This window comes from Lissotriton helveticus, chromosome 1_1 (assembly GCF_964261635.1).
Source record: "Lissotriton helveticus chromosome 1_1, aLisHel1.1, whole genome shotgun sequence".
NCBI lineage: Eukaryota > Metazoa > Chordata > Amphibia > Caudata > Salamandridae > Lissotriton > Lissotriton helveticus.
Genome location: NC_136057.1, coordinates 419,428,908 through 419,455,296, shown reverse-complemented (window position 1 = coordinate 419,455,296; position 26,389 = coordinate 419,428,908). Strand labels below are relative to the sequence as shown.

General features: G+C 51.2%; 1 protein-coding gene across 8 annotated transcripts in view; it reads left to right on the top strand.

The window, feature by feature from the left end:
* AMN1 (antagonist of mitotic exit network 1 homolog) overlaps nucleotides 1–26,389 on the top strand; it is an 851,867-nt gene that overhangs the window by 745,027 nt on the left and 80,451 nt on the right. The window lies entirely within an intron of this gene.

Below are 26,389 nucleotides of genomic sequence, written 5' to 3'. Positions count from 1 at the left end.
AAAGAAGTGCACAGTTTGTATAGGGTATGGAACAAACCGAATTGTTTCAGAAGATAAAAGATTCCTTAATCAATGTTCTTAGTATAGGTAAATTTGATACCAGGAACAAAACCAATCTTACCACAGATGAAAGCAATAAAGGCCTCAGTGCTACTCTTTCTCAAGTCTGTGAAGGTTCAGAAAGGATAATAGCCTTTGCCTCAAGAACACTTCGGGATAGTGAAAAAAAGTACTCCACCATTGAAAAAGAAGCCTTAGCTTGCTATTGGGCAGCTGGTCATTTTAAAGTTTATCTTTGGGACTTACCTTTTGATCTGAGAACAGATCATAAGCCTTTTTAATTTGGTCTTTTCTGCAAAAGATTTTGAAAGAAATATCCCAAGAATTCCTAAATGGGTTATTGGGTTGTAAGGTTTCCAGTATAAAATGGGGTACATTCAAGGTAAAAGGAATAAGGCATCTGATTACCTTTCTAGGATGCCTATAAATCAAAGTATTGTAAACATGAACTCCGAGGTATACGTATTGGCACTATCTGTTCCAGACTTGATGAAAGAGAAGTGGGAAAAGGCAATATCTGAAGATAAAGTGTTAGCCTCTGTAAAGGAAAAAATATTTGGTGGATGACCAGAGAAAAGTGGAGGGTTGGACAAGGACCTGCAACCTTATTGAAACATAAGGAACAAGCTGTCCATAAGTGAAGATTTGGTTTTCAAGTCAGGGAAACTGGTGCCATCTTTTGGAGAAATAGGGCAAATTATCAATCGTGCTCATGAGGGAAACCAAGTAACAAGTTTAACAAAAAAACTGTCTCAGATCAGAATACTGGTTCCCTTACATGGACTCTCATAGTGGAAACAGTAAGGGATTGCAATGCATGTAGTGTGAGTGGCAAATCCAGGTAGGTACATAAAACCTCACTAGCACCTGTTAGTGCGCCTGATAGGCGTTAGGACAAATTAGGGTTAGACATTGTAGGCCCTATAAACACCTTGGGAATCCAGAATAAGTTTTTTTTGTCCTTTATAGGTTATCACTCACATTGGATTTCCATACGATTTACACTTGGATTAATACCAAAGTCTTGATTGAGTTCCTTTCTGACGTTTTTACCACTGAAGCTATTCCTGGGACACTTGTCACTAATAACAGGTTCACTTTTACTCAGATGAGATGAACGATTTTATCCCAATTTTGTCTATGCAGCATGTGAAAAACCATTATACTGTCCCAAGGCTAATGGACTGGTCGTAAGGGCAAATAGAATGCTAAAGGAGTCCATTCCATCGAGTCTATCAGCAGGGAAACTCCTTGTCCAGATGTTATGGACATATCACACCACCCCTAATGGTGTCACAGGGCTCTCACCGTTTGAGTGACTCAGGAGGAAGAAGCCAATACTAAAATGTCCTTGAGATGGTTATTCAGGGAAAGAAGGATTAACCAGGATCAGAAGGGTATAACTGAAAGAATAACATGTCATCAAAATCATTACAAACTATGGTATGACAACAAATGGGGAGTTATACAACAGAAATGGAGTGTAGGTCAATGAGTTTTGGTTAAGACTCCTTGTATTATCTAGATTAAAATGGATACATTCTACAAACCTGCTAGAATAAAAGCAGTTAGAAGAAATGTTATTATTCTTGATGGACACATGTGGAGCATGAATAGAGTTGTCTCTTGCCCCACAGGAATAATACCAGAAGAAGCAACCGCTCAGGATAATGATTTATCTTCACCAGGTCTCAGCGGAAGAGCCAAAAGGATGTGTAAATCTTTCACATGGCAAAGAGACTATGTGATTTATTAGTATAGTTTCGGTTGACACTTACCTGGTGTCTGTAATCCTAAATTCTCCTTTAAAATTGTTGTGAGCCATCTTTTAGCACCAGCTTATAATATATATATTTACTCAAAATTATAATTCATGTGTTAGTAAAGGAGAAATGTTGTAATCTCACCTCTGTATTTTTCTCTTCCCCTTTCCACCCCTATCCTTTGTTCTTTCTTATCCCTCCGTGCACCCCCTTTATTCCATGCCACTTTGGTACATTCTTGTTAGTGTTGGACAGGGAGTTCATGATAGACCGTTGTGTGAGGAGCTAAGGATATTGGCAGGAGGAGCATTGTAATGGCAAGCTGGAGATGTTCTGTATATCGAATAAACCACGTTTAATTCAAGACCTGCCTTGTCCTATCTTCAATAAAAATTATTTCATTGGGTAGGGGGGAAAAGGTAAACAAAGGGTTTCAATTGCTGTTTGAGCATTATTTATTATAAACATCGGTCTCAAGAATTTTCGGTGAAAAAGAATCAATGCAGGACAAACAAGTAATACGTGACTCATATTCTGTGTGCCATAATTTCAAAAATTGCATACATTATCCTTATTTTATGATTGAGACCAGTTTGCCGTTATGACTTTTAGGGGCAGAATATTTAACCTTAATAGCGTGCAACAGCGTTTAACACCATGCTCAGTATTTCAATGTTGAATATTGCTGTGGTTTTCTTAGATGGGATAGTTTATCATCATATCAAATTGTCTTTTTTTACCACAATATTCAGAATCTAAACCTAAGCTTAAATTGAAAGAAGCAAGCATGAGAAAGTATTTTACCTGTGTTTCTGACCAACAGTATAAGCATTCCTGGTTTAACTCAAACAAGCTGAATGCAAAAATAAAAATTTCTATAGAACGGATACTTTTCCTTTTTTTACTTGAAAGAACTCTATACCCATATAGTTCTTTAAAGAACTCACAACACTTTTCAAAAGCCAAATAACCCCAACATATAACTGCTGCTAGGCCTTGTACAAAAGCACTCTTTAAACGGGGGCGGAGCTTGCCGGCAACTAAGATGGCCGGGTAAGCCTTGAGCTCCGCTAGGTGGTTCGCAAATATCCTTAATTATCCTACACCAACAGAAGGCAGAATAGCTGGTGACCTGCTACTTACGCTGGTGAAGAGAACAGACGCCTGCGATGGCTTTCCCAGAGTCGCTGCGCCCCACGATCGCTCTGGGAGCGAGAACGACGCTGACTGGCCGTGCTGGGCCGCAAGCCGCGACCTAGCGTGCAACAGGAAGCCGACTAGCGTGCTGCTGCGTACGGCTGACTGGCCCCGCCCACCCGGGAGTGAAGCAAGCTGTTTGCCGATTGCGACGGGCGGGCTGGCGGCCGCGTAGGGGCCAAACCGGAGACTGGCCCTACGGAGGTGCCCCTCAGCGCACTGGCAGGACTCCTGGGAGCCCCCCGCGGCACTATAATCGCCTGTTTCCCTGGTGGGAGAGAAGCGCTAGGGGACGGCAGCCGCTGAGAGGCGGAACGGACACAGGCGGAACGGACACAGGCGGCACAGAGCAATGTTGAGAGCGGCTGCCTTCTCTACTTGATGAGGCCTAGTGCTGGTGACTGAGGGCCGCTTTAAATTAGGAGCGCTTCGAGTGCAGACTGTGTGGGGGGTTTTCTCGGCGAAGGAGGTGCCGCTGTGTTCCTGTGGGAGCCCCCAGGTGCACTAGGTGATCATCGGACGACTGGAGAGCGAGTGGGATGCAGGCTGCCCTATCTCATGTACACTAGACGTGAACAGTGATATTGGCATCTGGAGGCTGGGCCTGGACATCGTGCTGCGGGCCAGAGGCGAGTGGGCCTACATAGTACATCTAACGCCGGGCTGTAGTGGCGCTGCTGGGCCAGTAGGTGGGTGGGACAAATTGTGACATTGCCGCGGACGCCTTTGAAACTGCGCACTGCTCTGGGCACAAGGATTTGTGAGGGAAGTGTCCGCGGCTGCTGCAAGAGGAGACGGGAGAAACGGCCTAGCGACCCCAGAGCTTGTGAGTAGGTGCAAAAGCCCACGGCAGAACAAGAACATGGGGTCTGCGACGCTGTGCTGACGTGATTGTTGTAAGTGGTGAGACTGAGGCTCCTGGTGGGACCCTTGGTCGGTCCCACGATTACCCGCTGCGAACTGTAACCACTGGAAGGTGGCGGAGTGCGGAGAGGACTGCGTAAGCCTCAGGGCAAAGAAAAGTGTACAGCTTGTGGATCCGAACGGCCTACGTATTGGCGACCAGGAGTGCCTGCAGAACCTGGAGCAATACTCGTAGTGGAGCCCGATTTGTGACCCCCACGGAAATGGGTAAAGGTGATAAGACTCAGTCTAAGCTCTCCTTTGGTCAGCGGCGGACCAAGACTCTTGACGCTGCAGACGCAGAGACGGGAGCCATGCATCCAGACGATGAAGCTGCTGACACTACGGATATAAAGACGATCCTGCTAGCTATGGAGAAAGGCCTACAGACCAGCATGACTACCTTAGGCTCCAAAATTGATGCCTTGACCTACAGGATGGATAGAATGGCGGAGAGGATAGATAGGCATGCAGAGCGGTTGGACATGTCTGAGAGAAGGCTCACGGAGGTGGAAGAGTCGCAGATGGAGCTTGGTACGGACCATAAGAAGGTGGAAAAACTGCTGGATAAAACCGAGGACTTGGAGGCACGTTCACGTCGGTGTAACCTCAGGATAACGGGCCTTCCCGAGACAACGCAGACATGCAATATGGAACGTTTTGTTGAAAAGCTGTTGGTCACCCTGCTGGGGAATTAATCTTTTCCTCAGGTATTCATCGTCAAAAGAGCACACCGCTCGCTGGGCCCGCGTCCGCGCCCGGGTGCGCCGCCTCGTCCTGTAATCGCTAAACTGCTCAACTACAGGGACAGGGATACTGAGCTGCGACTAGCCCGGGAGAAGAAGTCGCTGCAATCCGAGGGCTCAGAAATATTTCTATATTACCGGATTTCACCGCCAGGGTACAGGAGGCCCGTAAGCACTTTGCTCCCTATAAGAAACAACTCGGAGAACAGGGGCTGGACTATGCAATGCTTTACCCAGCCAAGCTGATGGTTAACAGATAAGGCCACTCCCACTTGTTCACGGGCCCTCGGGCCCTGCAACAGGCCCTGAAAAAATGGGTGAAGGAGCGTGCCGTGGAGACGCCACGGAGCAGCGCTCTGAGGTCGAAGCAGATCCTTCTCCTTCCTGGCTGCCAAGACCTGGAACTCACTCCCCACCCTCCTCCGCCGTACTCAGAATCACATCTCCTTCAGAAAAGAACTGAAAACATGGCTATTCGATAAACAGTAAACCACTCCCTCCAGCGCCTTGAGACCCTCTGGGTGAGTAGTGCGCTTTATAAATGTATGAACTTGAAGCGGATAGTCATCTGGACGAGCAAGAATAGTAGCCCTACTGAAGCAGGTCATGAGATGCGGTAAGGTGGAGGGGGGGTCCTCTCCTGAGATGGCTATGCTTCGGACCTGGACCATGGACAGTGTCATATCTGCTGTACAGTCCCACTGGGGTGGGGGCAGTGCACTGTGGTGGGACTCTAGATTCTGATCGCACCCTACGAATTGCTTGTACTAATAGTGTTTATGATCATTACGATTTCTGTGATTCTAAGAGAAGGCGCCTTCACGGTGCTATCCCTCCCTAGATGGTGGGAATATGTTGCTCTCTACACTGTCCTACGTAGCTGACGATATCTCGGGCCGCTCCGGGTTCCTTGCTTACTGGTTGGTGTGATTATGGAGCCACGGCAGGAGCCATACGAGTGCTACCAGGACATTGTGTATTTAAGCATTGGCAGATGGTGGCATGGCAACTTCGGTCCCAGTGCGCGATGCTCCCAATTGACGCTTTTGAGGCGTCGAATTTAAGGGGAGGGGAATGTAGGTGGGTGAGATGGAATTGGGGTCGGCAAGGCCAGGTTGGGGGGGGTCTGCTGTGGGTGAGGGGTGGGTCTGTTTGATGACTGTTTGTTGACAGATGGTGGATTGAGGAGTATGTTGTGGTTTTTTTCTTTATGCACATCGCCTGTTCAGCCATTAAGACACTGCCTGATGCACGTGCTGTTCTTGTACTACTCTTAGGACTTCCACGCCTACGCTGAATAACAGCGCTCCACGACCTTTACTCAGAGCCCTCACGTGGAATGTACGCGGCCTTAATGACCACCGAAAGCTCAGGAAAGTGATGAACTACTTACAGAGACAACATGTAGACCTTGGTCTCCTACAGGAGACGCATCTACCCCTCACAAGTAGAATGCTGCTTAGTAATGGCTGGGCGGGTAACATAGCTGCTGTGGGCTTTACATCCCCCCCAGGGGAGTGCTGACTTGGGTCGACCCTAGATCTAAGCTTACCCAGACTGTATTGGCTGCTGACCCTGAGGGACGTTTTGTGGTGTCCCGATGTGCGGGGATGGCACTGGACCTGTTGATAATCAATGTGTTTGAGGCATGTGGGCTGCTGAATTTATATCTATGCATAGATCGCCGCCTAGTGTTGGGTCCGGATGATTGCACATTGTTGTCCTGGAAGAGTCTTCGAAGTATCACGAGATAGGTGGCTCCTCCCCTGGACTACAGTGCGCATGGGCATCTCCTCCATGCTCAGATTGTTTTTTTCCGTCATTGGGTTCGGATGTACTTCTTGACTCACGTTCGGAAATTATACTAGTTGCTTTTTTCGAGGCCAAAAGGCCTTAGGGGCGTCGGTATTGTCTTTCGTTCGGTGCCTTTTACCTTCCAGTTCTTTGAACTCGACGTCGGACGACTTTTGCCTTTCGACGCCACAGGCCCATCGACTATCGGCGATGGAACGGAGTCCGTTCAAGCGCTGCCCCGTCTGCAACTCGAAATATCCCCACATCGACGTACGCCCGGTGTGCAACAAATGTCTCTCACCGGACCACGACGAGGCCAGCTGCATGGCCTGTTCGAAATTCAGATCAAAGAAAACTCTCCGTCTTCGACGCGCTGCACGACAGTCGGCGCGAGAATCGGCACCAGACCCAGAAAACATCTTCGGTGGTGACGACGAAGAAACTGTTCAAGAAGAGGATCCGGAGCACTCGGATCCCGCTTCGGAGCCCGACTCCACCAACAACGAGGACAGGAAGAACTATACGTCCATGATGAAGACATCGTCGAGGTAGGGGACGACGTACAACCTACCGGAGCCGTCGACGACGACTCAGGTGAAGAGCTAAGCCCAACCGCAGTTGCGGGAACCCATAAGGGAACCCATAAAGACTCTTCCACAGCTCAGGTTGAGGCATCGCCGGAAGGCCTTAGCCAAGATCTTCAACACCGTTCTCTAGTCCCGCTTCCAGGCCCGACTAAGAACATTTCCAAAGAGCCATCAGTCGATAGGCCCCACTCGGTGGACATATAGAAAGCGAAACCAAAGGACGCAAAATCGAAACCGACACTAGTTAAATCAACCATCGGCTCGAAGACTTCGGAACCTTCCAAGTCAAAGCGTGCACTCGACCCCTCAGGGTCGAAAGGGGGCGTTGAGCCGAAGATCGGATCGACTACGCCTGTGTCTACTGTGAAGCGCGTCACGCTCCCATCAACCGGCTCTTCCAAAGGACTCGAGGCCCAGCGGTCCATCGATCCGAAGTTGAAGGAGCCGATGTTGGTCAAGGCCTTCGACCCAAAGTCAAAAGTCGGATCGAAACACCCTACCGCGTCGCTGCATAAAGGCGTTCCTGCGAAGCAACAACGGCTCGAATCGATGCACAGCCTCAAACGCGCTGAACCCTTGAAGTCGGTCGAGTCGAAGAAACCGCCTCCATCGAAATCAGTCGGCCCGTCGCACATTCTTACGGCGCCGATAAAGTTCGGACTACCTCCGACGGCGCGGCCTAAAACTGTTCAACAGACTCAGACTGACGACTCTGCCAAGTCGACGTCGGGTGCCGCAAGCACTCAGCCTCGGTCGGAAGACGTTGTATTCCAGCCACCGTCCCACGACAACCAGTCTAAACTCTACATCGACTCCGAATCGGGTCGACTCACTGTTTACCAGCGTAAAATCAGGCCTGAAGCGCCATTGGAACATTATAGAATACCTCTGAAGAAAAAGAGGGACTCTTCTACCTCTCCTGTTCCTTTTGAGCCCATTCCATCATATGATCAGGGCTATACCTACTCTCCCACAAATGTCAATGAGTGTGAGAAGTTGGCCTGATGTGCAGTGCTCACTATTCTAGTGATCACTATATATCAGTCCAAACAACCCTTATTGATGATTGGTTGTAAGTCAACCTTATAGACCAGCTATCCTAGTAGCATGGATACGAGCAGTCTAAGGCTAAGACTCTAGAGGGCGTGTTAAGCCAGCTGTTTTACCATCACATTACCCCTTGAACACCCAGTGAAAGGACACCACACAAGTGTTATGAAAATAAACAATGTATTTATTAGAATCACAACAACCCTGTACTCTTTATGAGGACAGGGTGCTAAGCACACAACAAAACTCTTATGAAAATACTTAAGTTAGCACGTTATACACAAATGCCCGAGGGGCACGAAAAACCATATACTCTAAAAGTGGAATGCGAAATTACTAGCAGGTAAGTACAGTACTAATAGGCTTTGGAATCGCTAGGACTTGACTAGGGAATCGTTAGATTACTACTAGGAGACCCAGGGGACTCGGGTGCAGAGTGTGCACTCTCACGCGGGATGCGGGACAAAGTCTATGGGAGCTAGTAAAGGCAAAGTTAGTGTTCACGGGCGAACCCGACCTGGTAGGGAGAAAACGACAGTGGATCCTGACCCTTGGATAGTGAGGCTATGCTGGGACACCGAAGTGCCGAAGTTACCTAGCCCAGGGGCTGCAGCTGCATAGGTCTGAAAAGACGTCGGGGATCTCGTTGCCGGACCAGGAGCCTGGAAGAAGGAAGTTGCTGGCAGGCGACCAGTGAAGAAAAGTTCGATGGATCCAAGCCTGGATCAAGGAAGAAGGAAACCTGAAAGCAGAGGGGACCAAGTTCTTGAATCACTAGCCAGTGATTAAGGGGGCACCAGGATGGCACCGGGCGAAGTCACCGCAGTCAGGTGAGTGGGCGCTGCTGGGCTCTGCAGTCTCTCGGACCAGGAGGCGTTGTCGGCGACCAGGATGGAGGTGCGAGCTGTCCCACGAAGGTTCTTGCTGTCGACGTCGCTGGACCCAGGATTGGGCAACAAGTCTTGGCAAATGCAAGGCCCACGCGGTGGACCTAAAATGGCGTCTCAGCTGGACCAGGAGGGTCCAGGGTACTTCTCCGATGGAGGGAAGCAAGGGCCAGTCTGGAGCAACCAGACCAGCAGCAGTGTTGTCGTCGGGCGTCGTCAGGAAGGCCACAAGCCAGCGGGCTAGTAGCCAAACAACGCGGTGAGCAGTAAAAAGCAGAAGGGCCCCACGCCGATCGTGGAGATGCTGGGGGGCTGCTCTTCGGTGCTGGAGCTGCTCAGGGTGGGGGCTTCTCGGACCCCAAAGCACTCACCAGGAAAGTACTCGGTGGGCTTGCTGTGCAGAAGTCGTGCAGTCTTGGCGATGGCCGGTCCCTCGAGGTCTCGTCGCACCCACGGTTCTCAGCTGTGCTGTAGAGGTGGGTAGAGGTCAGAGGTGCCAGGGAAGCCGGGTCTCGTCGAGCTGGGCAGTCGGATTCCGGAGGAAGGACGTGCAGCAGACCGCAGTGTTCTTAGATGGTGCCTGCGGATGCAGGGTGACTACTCCTTAGCCACAAGGGAGAAATCTTAGGAAGAAGTCTTGAGTTCCTTTCGTAGAAAGTAATTTCAGGATTCAAAGATGATCTGCTTTGGAAGGGGGCCAGTCTCTACCTTTATCTGGGAAAAGGGGGCTGGCACGCGACTAGGTCCTGCCCTATGGGTGGGACCAGGAGGGGGGTGGTTACACCCACTTCCTTGGCGGGCTTTCCCCAGGCCAGGGGCTGGAGTGCCCCTGGAACTGGTTTCAGCCGGCCTATGCACAGTGAGCACCGGGGTGCCACTTGCAGTCACCTTCCTCTAAAGCCCTGCCTACCTACAATACACAAAACCCTGTCTGGGACGGTGCTGGCACCGCCCCTGGCAGGAAACCCTTTGTCCTTATCTCCTGCTCTGGGAGGACTCCCAGCAGCAGGAGGGCAGACTTGTGTCTCGGTGGCAGCATCCATTTTGTGGATGCTAAGGCTCTGTCTGACTTTTAACCGGGTTATAGGTTACATGCATGTCGTGTCCCTCTAGAAGGGTGGAATGCTAACCCCGTCGCCAGAATTGGCGAGGGGTTAGTATTCCAATTCGTATGACACCTTACTCGACATGTTTTGATAAAGCGATACCAGAGTTGGCATTTAACCGCGAGGATTATAATGCACTTAAGAGTATATGGTATGCGATATCATGGAAACGGCTAAGGGATGGGTCCCGAAAGCCGCAGACAGGCTCAGCTCATGCCAGAGCACCATCTCACACGATTCCAAGCACTCTGCCTTCAGGATTGTTAAGGCCTGCCATAGGAGTGACTGATAGGAGATCTGTGTGTCCATTTTAGGGTTAGATATAGGTATACTATATCTAAAGCAAAGGGTGAGTACACCACCTTGCCCCAGCTGTCGTGCAGCCAGTTGTGTCAGTTTTAGTTAGTCAATCCAGGGGTGGCATAATACATGCTTCAGCCCCTGGGAGACTTCTGGGTACACCTCAGCCCTGGGTACAGGGACTTGGAGAGGGCCCAGTGCCAATTTAGATATGTACCTAGGGTACATGGAATCCATTTTACAGAGAGAGCAGTAGGCCTGGGGTCCTGAATAGCAGGGTCCCAGGTCAACTAAGTCAGAAAACCAGCAAAACACCAGGCAAAAAGTTGGGGGCAACCATAGTCAGGGATCTACCTTCCTACAATGAGGATATGGAGGGAGGAGACCATGAGGACCAGTTCAATTATACCATGGATACTGATCCAGATGAGTCCCAGCCCTGGGTTGATTCTGTGGACCCTGACCCACACGCCACTCCTGATACTCTTTCATTTGCTATCAAGACTTCGCCTACTGAAGATACTGCTGCTTTCAAAGCACTAATTGTGAGGGCGGCACTTAATCATGACGTGGATATGCACGCTGACCCCGTAGAGGAAGACTTTCATTTTGATACATTCTCCACATCAGAAAGGTCTATGAAAACTCTGCCTATGCTCAAAGGTGTGCTCAAACATGCCAGTGACATTTTTAAAGAGCCCACTAAAGCAAGGGTGGTAAACCCAAGAATTGAAAAAAAGTACCGGCCTGCGCCCGTGGACCCTACCTACATCAAGGGCCAACTCCCGCTGGACTCCTTAGTGGTGGCTAATGCTCGCAAAAGAGCGAACTCTCAGACAACGGGTGATGCTCCTCCTCCGGACAAAGAATCAAAGATCATAGTCCGGAAGCCTCTGGGAAACGTGTGGCAGCTCAAGCTGATATTTGGAGGATCTCCAATACCCAAGCCCTGTTAGCAAGATATGACAGGGCACACTATGACACGTAAGAGCAGCTCATGCAACACCTGCCTGATACTTATAAGGAGGGAGCAGAAATGCTTATACAGGAGGGGAAGTTGATCTCCAACGCGTCCATTAAGTGCGCGTTAGACACAGCCGACACAGCAGCAAGAGCCATAAACACTAGCGTTATGCTCCGGAGGCATGCCTGGCTCCGTATCTCTGGCTTTAAGGCTGAAATTCAAACTACACTACTCAATCAGCCAGTGAACCCTGACTTCCTGTTCGGTCCAGAGGTAGACACCACTCTTGAGAAGATTAAAAAGGACACAAACTGCGAAATCCATGGGAGCTCTGCAGTCTCAGCAGTTCAGGGGCGGTTCCTTTCGTCGCTCCGCTAACAGGGGAGCTTCTAGAGGACAAGCGTCACAACAAGCACAGTACACCAAAAGTGGCACACAAACCACCTATAACAAGAACAATAGGGGTGGATACCGTGGAAACAGTACCAAGGGAAGAGGACGTGGAAATAATAATGCCAGATCCTCCGCCGCTAACAAGCAGTGACGCCTTGTCACTGCCCCCCGACCATGTAACACCCGTCGGGGGGAGACTCCAACTGTTCCTGCCAGTCTGGGAAAGCATTACCACAGAGAGGTGGGTGAGACAACTTATACAACACGGTTACTGTCTAGAACTAAACTCCACTCCACCCAACATACCCCCAAGGCACCGTCCTATGTCCGCCGAGCACATGCACTTATTGCAGCAGGAAGTCATGTCCATGCTGCAGAAAGGGGCCATAGAACTCGTGCCTTTGGAACAACAGGGAAAAGGGGTGTATTCACTGTACTTCTTAGTACCCAAAAAGGACGGGTCTCTCAGGCCCATTCTCGACCTGAGACCTCTAAACCTATACATCCTATCAGAACACTTTCACATGCTAACGTTACAGCAGGTTCTCCCGTTGCTCCGTCAAGGAGATTTCCTAGCTACCCTAGTTCTGAAGGATGCCTACTTCCACATTCCCATTCACCCCAGTCACAGGAAATATCTCAGGTTCACCATCAACAACCAGCATTACCAGTTCAAGGTCTTGCCTTTCGGGGTCACTACAGCCCCCAGAGTGTTCACGAAGTGCTTAGCGACTGTGGCCGCGCATCTTCGGAGACAACACATCCATGTCTACCGGTATCTAGACGACTGGCTGGTACAAGCAAAGTCGGCCCAGCAGTGTGCCGACCACATGTCACGCACAATCCACCTCCTGCACAGTCTAGGATTTTCGCTCAATTACCAAAAGTCCCACCTTCAGCCCGCCCATGTACAACAGTACCTAGGCGCGGAAATAAACACGCTCGCTGCCACGGCGCAGCCAAACTCAGCGAGGGTCAACAGCATGCACGTGTTGATTAGAAAATTCAAGCCACAACACTCACTCCCAGCGCAAATGTTCATGCAACTAATAGGCATGATGGCCTCTTGCATCTTTATAGTCCCGCACGCGAGGCTACACATGCGTCCGCTTCAGTAATGCTTGGCGCCCAGTGGAACCAGGCTCAAGGACAACTGAAAGACCTAGTGTTGGTGACCGGTCGTGCATACAACTCTCTGCATTGGTGGAACACACAAAACCTTTGCAGGGGACGACCGTTCCAAGAGCCTGTACCACAGATAGTACTGACAACGGACGCATCTCTCCAGGGCTGGGGAGCGCATGTCCTCCATTATACAGTGCAGGGACTATGGTCACCCCACCAGCAGAAAATGCACATCAACCTACTGGAACTGATGGCGATCTTCATGGCAATAAAAGTAAAAGTAAAGTCAATGAAGGCATTCAAGTTGCATCTCTGCAACAAAGTCGTGCTGATCCGGACACAACATGACTGTGATGTATTACATCCAGAAACAGGGGGGGACACACTCTCCACAATTGTCACACCTAGCACAGTGCATGTGGAAGTGGGCCATTCAGAGAAACATGTTTCTCATGGCGGAACACCTCCCGGGCAGGGCAACCAGATAGCGGCCCTGCTCGGCAGACACAGCCATCAGATGCACGAGTGGGAGATACATCCCTCAGTGCTCCGACCATATTTCCAGCAGTGGGATCATCCAGAGATCGACCTATTCGCCACTCACGAAAACGCAAAATGCCGCACCTTTGCCGCCAGGTTCCCACACCCGCAGTCTCAGGGCAATGCGATATGGATGACCTGGTCGAACAGATTTGCGTACGCCTTTCCTCCAGCACCACTCATACCGCTGGTGGCACGCAAACTGAGGCAACACTCCATGACGCTCATCCTGGTTGCTCCAACGTGGGCACGGCAGGAGTGGTACACCACGTTCCTAGAACTTTCCGTGGTTCCACACCAATGCCTACGACTCACTCCCAGTCTCCTCACGCAGAGCCATGGAGACATTCAGCACCCAGATCCGCAGCAGTTGAGCCTTGCAATATGGCTCCTGAGGTCATAGAGTTTGGCTACCTGAACCTGCCTCCTGACTGCATGGACATCATAAAGGAGGCTAGGCGACCTACCACCAGGGCCTGCTACGCGCCGAAATGGAAGCGTTTTGTTATCTATTGCTCCAATAATAACATAAATCCTCTTGATGCTTCCATACAAAACATCATAAGTTACTTGCTGCACCTATAGAAGTGTAATCTAGCGTATAGTTCCATCAGGATACATTTAGCTGCAATGGCGGCTTATCTTCAAAATAGACAGCACCTATCCCTTTACAGAGTGCCAGCCATTAAAGCTTTTATGGAGGGACTGAAAAGGGTTATTCCTCCAAGACATCCGCCTTCGCCTGTCTGGAACCTCAACATAGTCCTCACCAGGCTCATGGGCCCACCATTTGAACCTCTTCACTCTTGTGAGATACAATTTCTCACATGGAAGGTGGCTTTTCTGGTGGCAATTACGTCGCTACGACGAGTTAGCGAGCTGCAAGCCCTTACTATTCAGGAGCCTTTCATCCAAATTCATGCTAATAGGGTTGTGCTGCGCACCAACCCTAAATTTATGCCCAAGGTAGTCTCACAGTCCCACATTAACCAGACTGTTGAACTACCTGTATTCTTCCCAAATCCTGATTCAGTAGCTGACAGAGCACTACACACACTAGATGTTAAACGAGCTCTCATGTATTACATCGACAGGACTAAAGATTTCTCTCCACAACACGATGGCAACCCAATCTCTAAATCAGGTATAGCCAGATGGATTGTTAAGTGCATCCAAATCTGTTATCTAAAGGCTAAACGCACGTTAACAATTCCCCCAAGAGCGCATTCCACGCGGAAGCTGGGGGCATCCATGGCTTTCCTAGGTAACATTCCTCTAGAGGACATATGCAGAGCAGCCACATGGACCACCATACACACATTCACCAAACACTACTGCGTGGATGTGCACTCAAAACAGCAAGCTGCTGTAGGTCAGTCTGTTCTCAGAACTCTCTTTCAGACTGCTGCAGCTGGCACGGGCAACCGCCGCTAAGGAGGGTACTACTATTTATTCTTTGCATAGATATAAATTCAGCAGCCCACATGCCTCGAACGGAATATGCTACTTACCAGTATGCATCTGTTCTTGGCATGTAGGGCTGCTGACATTTATATCGCCCGCCCTCCTCCCCGGTGCCTGTCGCAGCTGTAGCACTCAGAATTAATTCACTTATTCTCATGTATGGTCATCACTTACTATATCACACTCCATCTCTGCCACAATGTCGAAAAACAATCTGAGCATGGAGGAGATGCCCATGCGCACTGTAGTCCAGGGGAGGAGCCACCTATCTCGTGATACTTCGAAGACTCTTCCAGAACAACAAAATGCAATCATCCGGACCCAACACTAGGCGGCGATCTATGCATAGATATAAATGTCAGCAGCCCTACATGCCAAGAACAGATGCATACTGGTAAGTAGCATATTCCTTATGGCCCGAATTACAACTCCCCTGAGTTCTTTCACAAAGTGACAGCTGTAGCACGCACTTACCCTGCTGCACGATTTTTGTAGGGGGGAGATCTAAATTTAGTTCTGGACCCAGCGCTAGACAGGTCTGCAGGCCCACTGCGCAGGCCCTCGGCTGCGGCGCAAGCGATACAGCGGGCGATTACCACACTAGATCTGGAAGACGTATGGAGGTCTAGGAACCGTAACCAGGGAGGGTACACCCATTATTCTGCTTTTCATAACATTCATACCAGAATAGATTACTGGTTGGCCTCCTCCTCCATGATGACCCAAATTAGTTCCTGTATGGTGCTACCCAGGACACTGTCTGATCACTCCCCTCTACTACTGGTGCTGGAATCTCCTAAGAAAACGATTCCTCCATTCACCTGCCGCTTTCCACCTTACTCGCTGCTAGACCCAGTGTTCAGAGGCGAACTAGCGGAGGAGATAGATATCTTTTTCGAGGCAAATGTTGGCTCCGTGGACAGTTTCCTCACTGTATGGGAGGCCTTTAAGGTCTATATTCGTGAAGTGGCTATGTCGAAGCATTCTAGCATGCTTAAATCTATCCGACAGCGGTTGGCGGCACTTGAAAAACAGCTGGCGTCCCTTGAGCGAAGACAGCAGGCCTCGCCTTGTGACGCGGTTACCGAGGAAATCAAAACACTGATCTCCAAATATCATGAGGAAGCTGACAGAGAGGTGCAGCATATGGGGAAATATGCTACTGCGCGCACATATGGGGAGGGGGAGCGACCGAGATCTTTACTAGCCAGATTACTCAAAGGGAATAGGGGGAAGTCCCTAATTCCGGAATTGCGGGTCTTGGACGGACGTACGGTGACTGAAGAGCTAGACATTGCGTATGAATTTCGGAGGTTTTACTCTGATTTTTACTCCGCTAAAGGGGGGGAATCTCACAGACGAGGCGACGGATTATCTGGATCATATCGATATGCCGCAACTGTCCAATGCCCATCGTGAATTCCTACTGCAACCCATAGAACGGGACGAAATAATGGAAGCTCTCGCGAGCATGCGGTCAGGTAGCGTGCCGGGGGCTGACGGCTTGACTGTTGCCTTTTACAAAGCCTTCCAAGACAAATTACTTCCCCATTTGGCGTCGCTTTTTGATGACATCTGTGTGGACGGCGCTATGCCGCCCTCGATGAGAGAGGCTCTTATAGTTACCTTACTAAAGCCAGGAAAGGACCCCAGTGAGTGCAGCTCATACAGGCCTCTCTTGTTGTTAAACGTGGATACCAAGATCTATGCTAAAGTGTTGGCGACTCGCCTCGCCCTCCTGGCCCATGAAATAGTGGCGCCGGAGCAGGCTGGTTTCATCCCCAGCAGAAACTTGACGTATAATATACGGACGGTATTGGGAACCATACAGCATGTTTGACAGGACGCAAAGGCGATTGCAGTCTTCCTGGACATGGAAAAGGCCTTTGACTCCGTCAAGTGGCCATTCATGACCCTGGTATTGCGGCGGTTTGGTGTGGGTGAGCCGTTTCTGCAAATGATAGGGGCACTGTACCATAAGCCGACGGCGAGGCTTCGTCTGGGAAATCTGGTTACTGACCCTATCCAGATCGGCAGAGGAACGAGGCAGGGATGCCCCCTTTCTCCGCTGCTATATGCCTTGGTGGCTGAACCACTGGCCTGCGCATTGCGGGAATACCATGGGCACGAGGGAGTCAGCTGCCCCTCTTACAAGATTGTTGTCTCGACATATGCTGATGACACTTTGCTGTATGTTCGTGACCAAGAGCACAACCTGTCCTCCATGCTTAGAGAGGTTGTTCACTTCGGGGCACTCTCAGGTTTGAAGGTCAATTGGTCGAAATCGGTTGCATTCCCGCTCACCCCGGTAACGAGACAATTTGACATGGAGTTCCCCCTGATGTGGTCCAGTGACCCAGTTAGGTACCTGGGGGTCCGGATCCACACTGATCCTGAGACATTACTCCGAGACAATTATGGGGTAGCCTGTAGTAAGCTGGAAGATGATATTGATATTTGGTGCAAACTCCCCCTTTCACTCATAGGACGCATTGCTATGATGAAAATGGTAATTCTCCTAAGATTCCTCTTTCTATTTAGCGCGATTCCGATGGTGCTTTCGAAGGCTTTCTTTCAGACTCTGACGCAGCTACTGGTTAAGCTCGCCTGGGCGGGCAAACAGCCCAGAGTACGGTGGTCTGTTTTGACACTTCCATATAACAATGGCGGCCTGGCAGCCCCAGATCTCGAGCTATACTACAGAGTGGCACAGGCAGCACATCTCCACATTTGGATACATGGGGATGAGCACATTCCCCATGATCGGATGGAACGGCTTTTTGCAGAACCACTGCCAATTCCGGCCACGAAATGCCGGCCGATGGACCGCAGGACTGTCATATTGGAGACTATTACAGCCACGAATCATGCTTGGCACTCTCTCCTGCAGGCGCAGGGGGGAGCTCTCATGTATTCGCCCGCAATGCCAATAGAATGGGCCCTCTGGCTTTCGCCGCTTACAGGGCGAGGCGTAATCCAAGCGTTGCACAGTCTGGCCATCTTCACGATGGGAGACTTGTTCTTAGTTTGCACGGTTAAGACGTGGGACCAGGTAGAGACGGACATCGCCTGTAGCTCAATGTTACTGAAGTTTCAGTTTTATAGGGTCCGCAGCGCGTTCCTGGAATTGTTGGGGCCTGACTTGGCGGAGCCACCGGAGGTTCCGGAGCTTACCTATGTAATTAAGGCAGAGCTACCTCGCAAACTCGTAACAGTGCTGTATAAGACTGCACCAGTACATGAAAGCCAGGGCCGCCTGGCAACAGGACTTGCAGACCACTGTCGATGACGACATGTGGAAATATTGCTGCACAAGCACGAAGGGGATATCGCTAAATAGCAGACACAGATTGATCCACTTTAAATTTCTCCAGAGGGTCTATTATACCCCAGAGCGATTGCATAGATATGGCCTCCGGCACTCGGCGGAATGTGAGCGCTGGCGCGTGCAGGTCGCAGATTTTTTGCATCTGGCGTGGACTTGTCTGGGGTCAGTAAAGGATGTATGACGTTACGACGCATACTTTTACAACGACTTCCTTTACAACGCATTTTTTACAACGCAGGATCCTTTACAACGAATACCTTTACAACGCATGATATTACATCGCAGATGCCTTTACAACGCACACCATTACAACGTAAGTATAGGTAAGTATATAATATTTTTTTTAATGTAATTAATTAAAATTAATATCATTTAATTTAATTTAATTTTTATTTTACTTAATTTTTCTTATTTTATAAATATATATATATATATTTTTATTTAATAATTTAGGTGTTTTATAATAATGGGTGTAATAGTAGGGTAAGTGCTGGATAGTGTAGGGGTAAAAATTACTATTCTAACTCCAGGGGAGTGAAATAGTAGGGTAAGTGTTGGATAGTGTAGGGGTAAAAATTACTATTCTAACTCCAGGGGGGTGAAATAGTAGGGTAAGTGCTGGATAGTGTAGGGGTAAAAATTACTATTCTAACTCCAGGGGGGTGAAATAGTTGGGTAAGTGCTGGATAATGTAGGGGTAAAAATTACTATTCTAACTCCAGGGGGGCGAAATACTAGGGTAAGTGCTGGATAGTGTAGAGGTAAAAATTACTATTCTAACTCCAGGGGGGTGAAATAGGGTAAGTGCTGGATTGTGTAGGGGTAAAATTACTATTCTAACTCCAGGGGGGTGAAATACTAGGGTAAGTGCTGGATAGTGTAGGGGTAAAAATTACTATTCTAACTCCAGGGGGGTGAAATAGTAGGGTAAGTGTTGGATAGTGTAGGGGTAAAAATTACTATTCTAACTCCAGGGGGGTCAAATAGTAGGGTAAGTGCTGGATTGTGTAGGGGTAAAAATTACTATTCTAACTCCAGGGGGTGAAATAGTACGGTAAGTGTTGGATAGTGTAGGGGTAAAAATTACTATTCTAACTCCAGGGGTGTGAAATAGTAGGGTAAGTGCTGGATTGTGTTGGGGTAAAATTACTATTCTAACTCCAGGGGGTGAAATAGTAGGGTAAGTGCTGAATAATGTAGGGGTAAAAATTACTATTCTAACTCCAGGGGGGTGAAATAGTAGGGTAAGTGTTGGATAGTGTAGGGGTGAAAATTACTATTCTAACTCCAGGGGGTGAAATAGTAGGGTAAGTGCTGGATAGTGTAGGGGTAAAAATTACTATTCTAACTCCAGGGGGGTGAAATAGTAGGGTAAGTGCTGGATAGTGTAGGGGTAAAAATTACTATTCTAACTCCAGGGGGGTGAAATAGTAGGGTAAGTGTTGGATAGTGTAGGGGTAAAAATTACTATTCTAACTCCAGGGGGGTGAAATAGGGTAAGTGCTGGATTGTGTAGGGGTAAAATTACTATTCTAACTCCAGGGGGGTGAAATAGTAGGGTAAGTGCTGGATAGTGTAGGGGTAAAAATTACTATTCTAACTCCAGGGGGGTGAAATAGTAGGGTAAGTGCTGGATAGTGTAGGGGTAAAAATTACTATTCTAACTCCAGGGGGGTGAAATAGTAGGGTAAGTGCTGGATAGTGTAGGGGTACAAATATTAATTATTATTGAGTTATTTAAATTATTTTTTTAAATAAATAATATTTTATTTCTAAATATATTAATTAATATATATATATTTTTTTTTAAATAACATTTTAAATATAACTATATACTTACCAATACTTACGTTGTCATGGCATGCGTTGTAAAGGCATCTGCGATGTAAAAACATGCGTTGTAAAGGTAGTTCGTTGTAATGGATCCTGCGTTGTAAAAATTGCGTTGTAAAGGAAGTCGTTGTAAAAGTTGTGTTGAAACGGTTGTATACCGTCAGTAAATATTGGAATGGCGTCTACACTGAATTGAATGAGATCCTTGGAACAGACTTGGCCCCTGATCCGGCGCTGGCGCTATTGGGATACTCCAAGCCTTTGCCGGTGGCCGTTAGGCGTCTTGCGGACATGGGAATGCTGATTGCCAGGCGCGTGCTAGCGTTGTGCTGGATGAGAGGGCCTCTGCCCACTGTGAAAAGATGGGCGCATGACGTGTTGTACTGCTGCACCCAGTCGGAGCATTACAGTGAGCTATTGCCACCGACTAGTCGCCCAAAGAACTTCTGGGGTCTCTACCAGGCGCGCCTGCAGGCGAGGGAGCTGGATGTAGTGGAGGATGAGGAGACGGCTGAGGAGGGGGGAGCACTTGGAGGAGTGCAAACTGCTGATGTGGAATAGTTTCTGACTTAACTGAGCAGTCCTGGGTGCTGGCCCAGGGGGAGGGGAGTTTGTGAGCCTGGTGGATGAGATGGGGGTTGCCATTGTTTGGCACCTCATAGCAATACCCGGTTGATAGAGGTGGTGGGGCTGGATCTGGACCTCCCCACAGTATGTGGCTGGGAGTGGGATGGTGTGCTTTGACCATCGCGGTACTTACGAGGCAGCAGAAAAGTCTAGATTTAGATGCAGGTAGCGGCGGACATATTAGTACAGAATGTAGATAGATGTGCATGGCGGGAGGGGGGATGGGGTGGGGTTTCTTTTGAGTTTTTGATTGTGTTCTGACCTTCTTGAGTACATGGAAGGCTGGCGCTGTGGAGCAGGGCACGGGGACTACGCATAATGTTGGGCACAGTAGGGTTCAACTAGGGATGTGAGATGGCCCTCTCCTTCAGATGTCCCCCCCCACCCCTTTTTGGCGTCTGTTTCACACTATGGAAATATTTTGCTGCTGGACCTCCGGGTTGTCGGCTTTATGGCTGTGTTGTACGAGACACGTTTAGTTATCTCTCCTTGACATTTCGAGCGGCCGGCCTCCGGGTTGTAGGCCATGTGCTGTGTACGACACGTGCTATAACCAATAAAGGTCTTTGAAATTTAAAATCTTATTGCAGGGGTAGCCGCTTAATTTGTGCCGTTGCTTTCCGGTGCTTAGCACCGGCACTTATATCTTAGGGCCGGGTCTATTGAATTTTTCTCCCTGCCCTGAGATAGTGATTATTAAAAATAAATGTACTTACTGTCCTGTTCACAATTCGGTTCGGATGACTGCGTGGTATGTCAGCAGAGAACGTCCCACCCAGGTCCAGGCATGATGACTGCATCACGTTAGTGATGTCAGAAGTGCACGCATGCCTTTCACCAAAGAGCATCGTCATACTCCTTCCGTTTGGATGATTTATCTGAGGGGGGCCTGACACTAAGGTAGGCAAGCTGGGAAAGTTGAGGACGTGCTGCTGAGGTCTGTGAGATGTGGTATTAGATCTGAAAGAGACACGTTGGTGATAGATTCCTTACCTTAGAATATCCCCAGGCGTCAGACTGGATCCGGGAGTTTTGGCGTAGCAATACCCCTGCGCGTCGGTAGGCGTCGTCTGCGGCTCCGTGTCCGTCGTCGGCGTCGTTAGTGCTGGAATGACGTCGTCGGCGTACTTAGACGCCGCCCATGCACGCTGACGTCAGTTCTTCTTTTTTCCGCGCCAGCTAGCGCAGATCCGGAGAAGCTCTACCCCTAGTCATTTTTTGACTAAACTTTTTGATCTTTTTCAATCACTTCTTTCTTGAGTCCTCGACTCTATCGGTGCCGGTAGGGATGCCCGGGTTCAAGCCCTGTTCGAAGTGCCACCGACTGATGTCGGTCACGGACCCCCATTGCCGGTGCCTGAAGTGCTTAGGCCTCGACCACGACGACCGCACCTGCTCCGACTGCCGGGCCCTGACGTCGAAGGCTAGGCGGGAGCGGTCCCGCAAGCGACTCGAGCTCCGGCAGTCAGCCCCGCGCCATTCCAGGGCCCGGTCTCACGGGAGGTCGAGGGACCGGTCGCGGGGTCGGAGTCCTCGCAGCTCCAGGAGTGGACATCGGTCGTCGGGATAAGAGGCATGAGATGCCGCTCCTCCGACCCACCCCGACGCTCGCACGATGCGGCTGGGAGTTCGGGCGACACGCCCACGCGGCTCCGCGAGAGTCGCAAGCGTCTCCGCCTGCCCCACACCTTCGGGTCCCTGGGCACGGCGCGACGCCGGAGGAGGTCGAGCGGTACCTCATGGCCATGAAGTCCCTCCCTCCTCGGCCGGGCCCCGCGGCGCCTCCGGGCCCAGCGGTCCCGGCTGGAGGCCCTAGCGGGTCGGGCGTTTCGGCCCCGACGACGCCGGGTGCTTCGGCCGCCGGCGACTTCGTTCCCGGCGCCGCGGGACCTCACCGGATCCGCTTCCGGATCCGGGTCGTCGCCGGTCAACCTCACGACCTCACCGGCGCCGGCCCCGAGGGTGTCGCCCCCGGTGCCCATTGTGGACGCCGTCCCCAATCTTCCCTTCGGTCCGACTCTGGCGCCGGAACGGCGCCGTTGAGCGCCGCTTCCGACGGCCTTTGGAGATTTCTATTTCTATGAGGAGGCCCAGTCTGTTAACCCTGGATTAGAGGAGAGTGATGACGGAGGTGATTGGGAGGGGTCTGAGGACCCTCTGGCACAATATTGCCAGTCACAGGAGGACTGGACATATGAGCTTGGGGAGGCCAGTGGTATTGACACCTCGCCAGACACTGGATTTGTCTCCCCTCCCACCGTGGCTACGGAGGAGGGGGCTGCTTACAGCGTAGTGTTGATGAGGGCAGCCAAGGCCTTGGGCCTGGAGCTCCCCGTCGCGGCCGTGAGGACTAACCTCCTCACTGAGGTTCTTAAACCGCAGGCAAGCTCCAGTGAGCCTCTGCTGCCGTTTAATGAAGCCCTTTGTGACGTTCTTGTGGGCACTTGGTCCAAGCCCGCCACAGGTCCGCCTGTGGATAGGAACGTGGCCAGACGCTACCGCCCGGCCCCGGGCGATCCTTGCTTTTTGTCCACCCACCCCACCCCCGAGAGCCTGGTTATCCAGGCCTCCACTTCCCAGACCGCATTCCCGACGACCCCGCCCGATCGGGAATCCAAGAGATACGAACAGTTCGGAAAGAAAGTGTTCTCGTCCTTGAGTTTGGGACTGCGGTCTGTCAACAGCGCGTGTCTCTTGGGCCGCTACACCCACACCCTGTGGGACACGGTTGCGGACGTGCTGCCACAATGCCCGGAGGAGGTCCGGGCTAAACTCGCCCAAGCCCTTGTGGAGGGTCGAGATGCGGCACGATACTCTATCCGGTGTGGACTGGATACCACGGACTCACTGGGCAGGGCGATGGCAACGACGGTGGCGGTTCGACGCCACGCCTGGTTAAGGTCCGCCAATTTCTCGGCCGATGTCCAGGCCACCCTCCTGGATATGCCGTTCGATGGCCGTCGCCTTTTTGGTGACAAGGCAGACAATGCGCTGGAGCGCTTTAAGGACTCCAGGGCTACGGCTAAGTCCTTAGGTCTCTCGACCACGCGCCAGCAATCGGGTGCCTTTCGCTCCTTTCGTGGCCACGGAAGGGGCATCCCCACACGTGTTGCCAGCCACGCACCGCAGAATACCCAGCAGCGCGGTGGCGGCCGAGGAAACCGCCGTGGCGGCGGCGGTCGGGGTCGGGGTCAGCGGCGAGGCCAGTCCACACCTCCCTCCGCAGCACCTGCCTCCAAACCTTCCTAGTCCGAGCTTTCAGGCCCATGTGACGCCTGTGGGAGGCAGGGTTCGCCATCACCACTTCCACTGGCGCACTGTCACATCGGACAAGTGGGTGCTGCAAATCGTCCGAAGGGGCTACTCCCTCCCCTTCGAGGCGACCCCTCCAGCCATGCCACCGCAATTCCACCGCGTGTCGGGGGATCACTTGCAACTTCTGCAAGAGGAAGTCACGGCCCTCTTGGCCAAGGGGGCCATCGAGCGCGTTCCTGGGCCAGAAGTAGGGTGTGGATGTTACTCCCACTACTTTCTGGTGCCCAAGAAGGGCAAGGGGGGCCTGCGCCCGATCTTGGACCTACGGAACGTCAACGGCTTCCTCCGTCAGGAGAAGTTCAAGATGCTGACTTTGGCTCAGGTCTTAGCAGCCCTGGAGCCCGGAGACTGGATGGTAACGTTGGACTTGCAGGACGCTTATTTTCACATCCCCGTCCTGCCGGCCCACCGGCGTTACCTGCGGTTCACGGTAGGCCACGAGCACTTTCAGTTTACCGTGCTCCCCTTTGGCCTTACCAGCGCCCCACGGGTGTTCACGAAGGTGATGGCGGTGGTCGCAGCTCATCTGCGCAGGTTAGGGGTGTCAGTCTTCCCCTACCTCGACGACTGGTTGTTGAAGGCGGGCTCGCCCCAAACAGTCGTCAGCCACCTCCAGACTACGGCCGACCTCCTGCATTTGCTGGGGTTCTCCATCAATGTGCCGAAGTCGCACCTGTGTCCCTCTCAGAAGCTCCTCTTCATCGGAGCGGTTCTAGACTCGGCGCAGTTTCGGGTTTACCCTCCCGAACAGCGGGTTCGGGATATTCAGGCTCTGATTCCCATCTTTCGGCCTTTATCCCAAGTCTCGGTCAGGTTGACGCTGCGGCTTCTGGGGCTGATGGCCTTCTGCATCCTCCTGGTGCGTCACGCCCGGTGGCGGATGCGGGCTCTGCAGTGGGACCTGAAGTTTCAGTGGGCCCAGCATCAGGGCAACTTGTCTGATCACGTCTTGATCTCGGAGGGCACTGCAAGACAGTTGCAGTGGTGGCTCACGGACCGCGATTGGGTCAGTGGCAGGTCCCTCTCCCTACCCCACCCGGAGCACGTAGTTGTGATGGACGCGTCCCTCCAGGGCTGGGGTGGCCACATGGGAGAGGCGGAGATCAGAGGACTCTGGTCTCCGGCGGAGGCCCGGCTCCACATCAACCTGTTGGAGTTATGGGCGATTCGTCTAGCGCTGAAGGCATTCCGCCCCTCTGTCCGGGGGAGTGTAGTGCAGGTGTTCACAGACAACACCACCGCCATGTGGTACTGCAACAAACAGGGCGGGGTGGGGTCGTGGACCCTATGCCAGGAGGCTCTGCGCCTCTGGCAGTGGCTGGAAAGTCAGGGTGTGACACTGGTGGTTCAACACCTGGCAGGTTCTCTGAATGCCAGGGCGGACGAACTCAGCCGTCGGTGCATGATGGATCACGAATGGTGTCTGAACTCTGACCTGGCGCAAGGCCTCTTTCAGCAATGGAGAGAGCCTTGGTTAGATCTATTCGCCACCGAAGAGAACGCGCAATGTCATCAATTCTGCGCGTTGGAATTTCCAAGGCGGCACTCGCTCGGAGACGCTTTTCGACGCGAGTGGAGTTGCGGTCTGTTGTACGCCTTTCCGCCTATTCCACTTCTGCCCAGAGTGCTGAAGAAGATCAGGCGCGACCGGGCCCAGGTTATCCTTGTGGCTCCGGACTGGGCACGAAGATACTGGTGTCCCGAGCTACTCAGCATGTCAGTAGATCCCCCCGATTCGTCTGCCCCTTCGGGAGAACCTTCTGTCGCAGCAGCAGGGGACGGTCCTCCACCCGAACCTGTCCAGTCTCCACGTACAAGCTTGGAGATTGAGCGGCGACAGTTGAGGCCTTTTGACTTGCCTCCCGAAGTCTGTAATGTCATTCTGGCAGCCAGGCGTCCCTCCACAAAGTCGGTATACGCCTGCAGGTGGAACAGATTTGTGGCTTGGTGCACAGCAAAGGCTGTGGATCCACTCTCTGCCCCCCTTTCTGAGGTTCTCCTCTTCCTTCGTTCTCTTGCCCAGCAGGGCTCTGCTCTGGGCACTGTCAAGGGCTACCTTTCTGCCCCCTTCTGCCTTCTTAAGGCTACCTGATCAGCCTTCTTTGTTCAAGTCCCCTATTGTAAATCGTTTTCTTAAGGGCATCACACACATGTTCCCTCCTGTTCCCTTCGTGATGCCCCAGTGGGACTTGAACCTTGTTCTTACCTTCCTGATGTGCGCTCCCTTTGAGCCACTTCACAACTGTCCTCTTCGTCTTCTGACTCTAAAGACTGCTTTCCTGGTTGCCATCACCTCTGCCAGGAGAGTGAGTGAGCTTCAGGCCCTTTCTTGTACTCCACCTTTCCTTTCTGTCCATCCGGACAAGGTTGTGTTGCGTACCAAGCCATCTTTCCTGCCCAAGGTTGT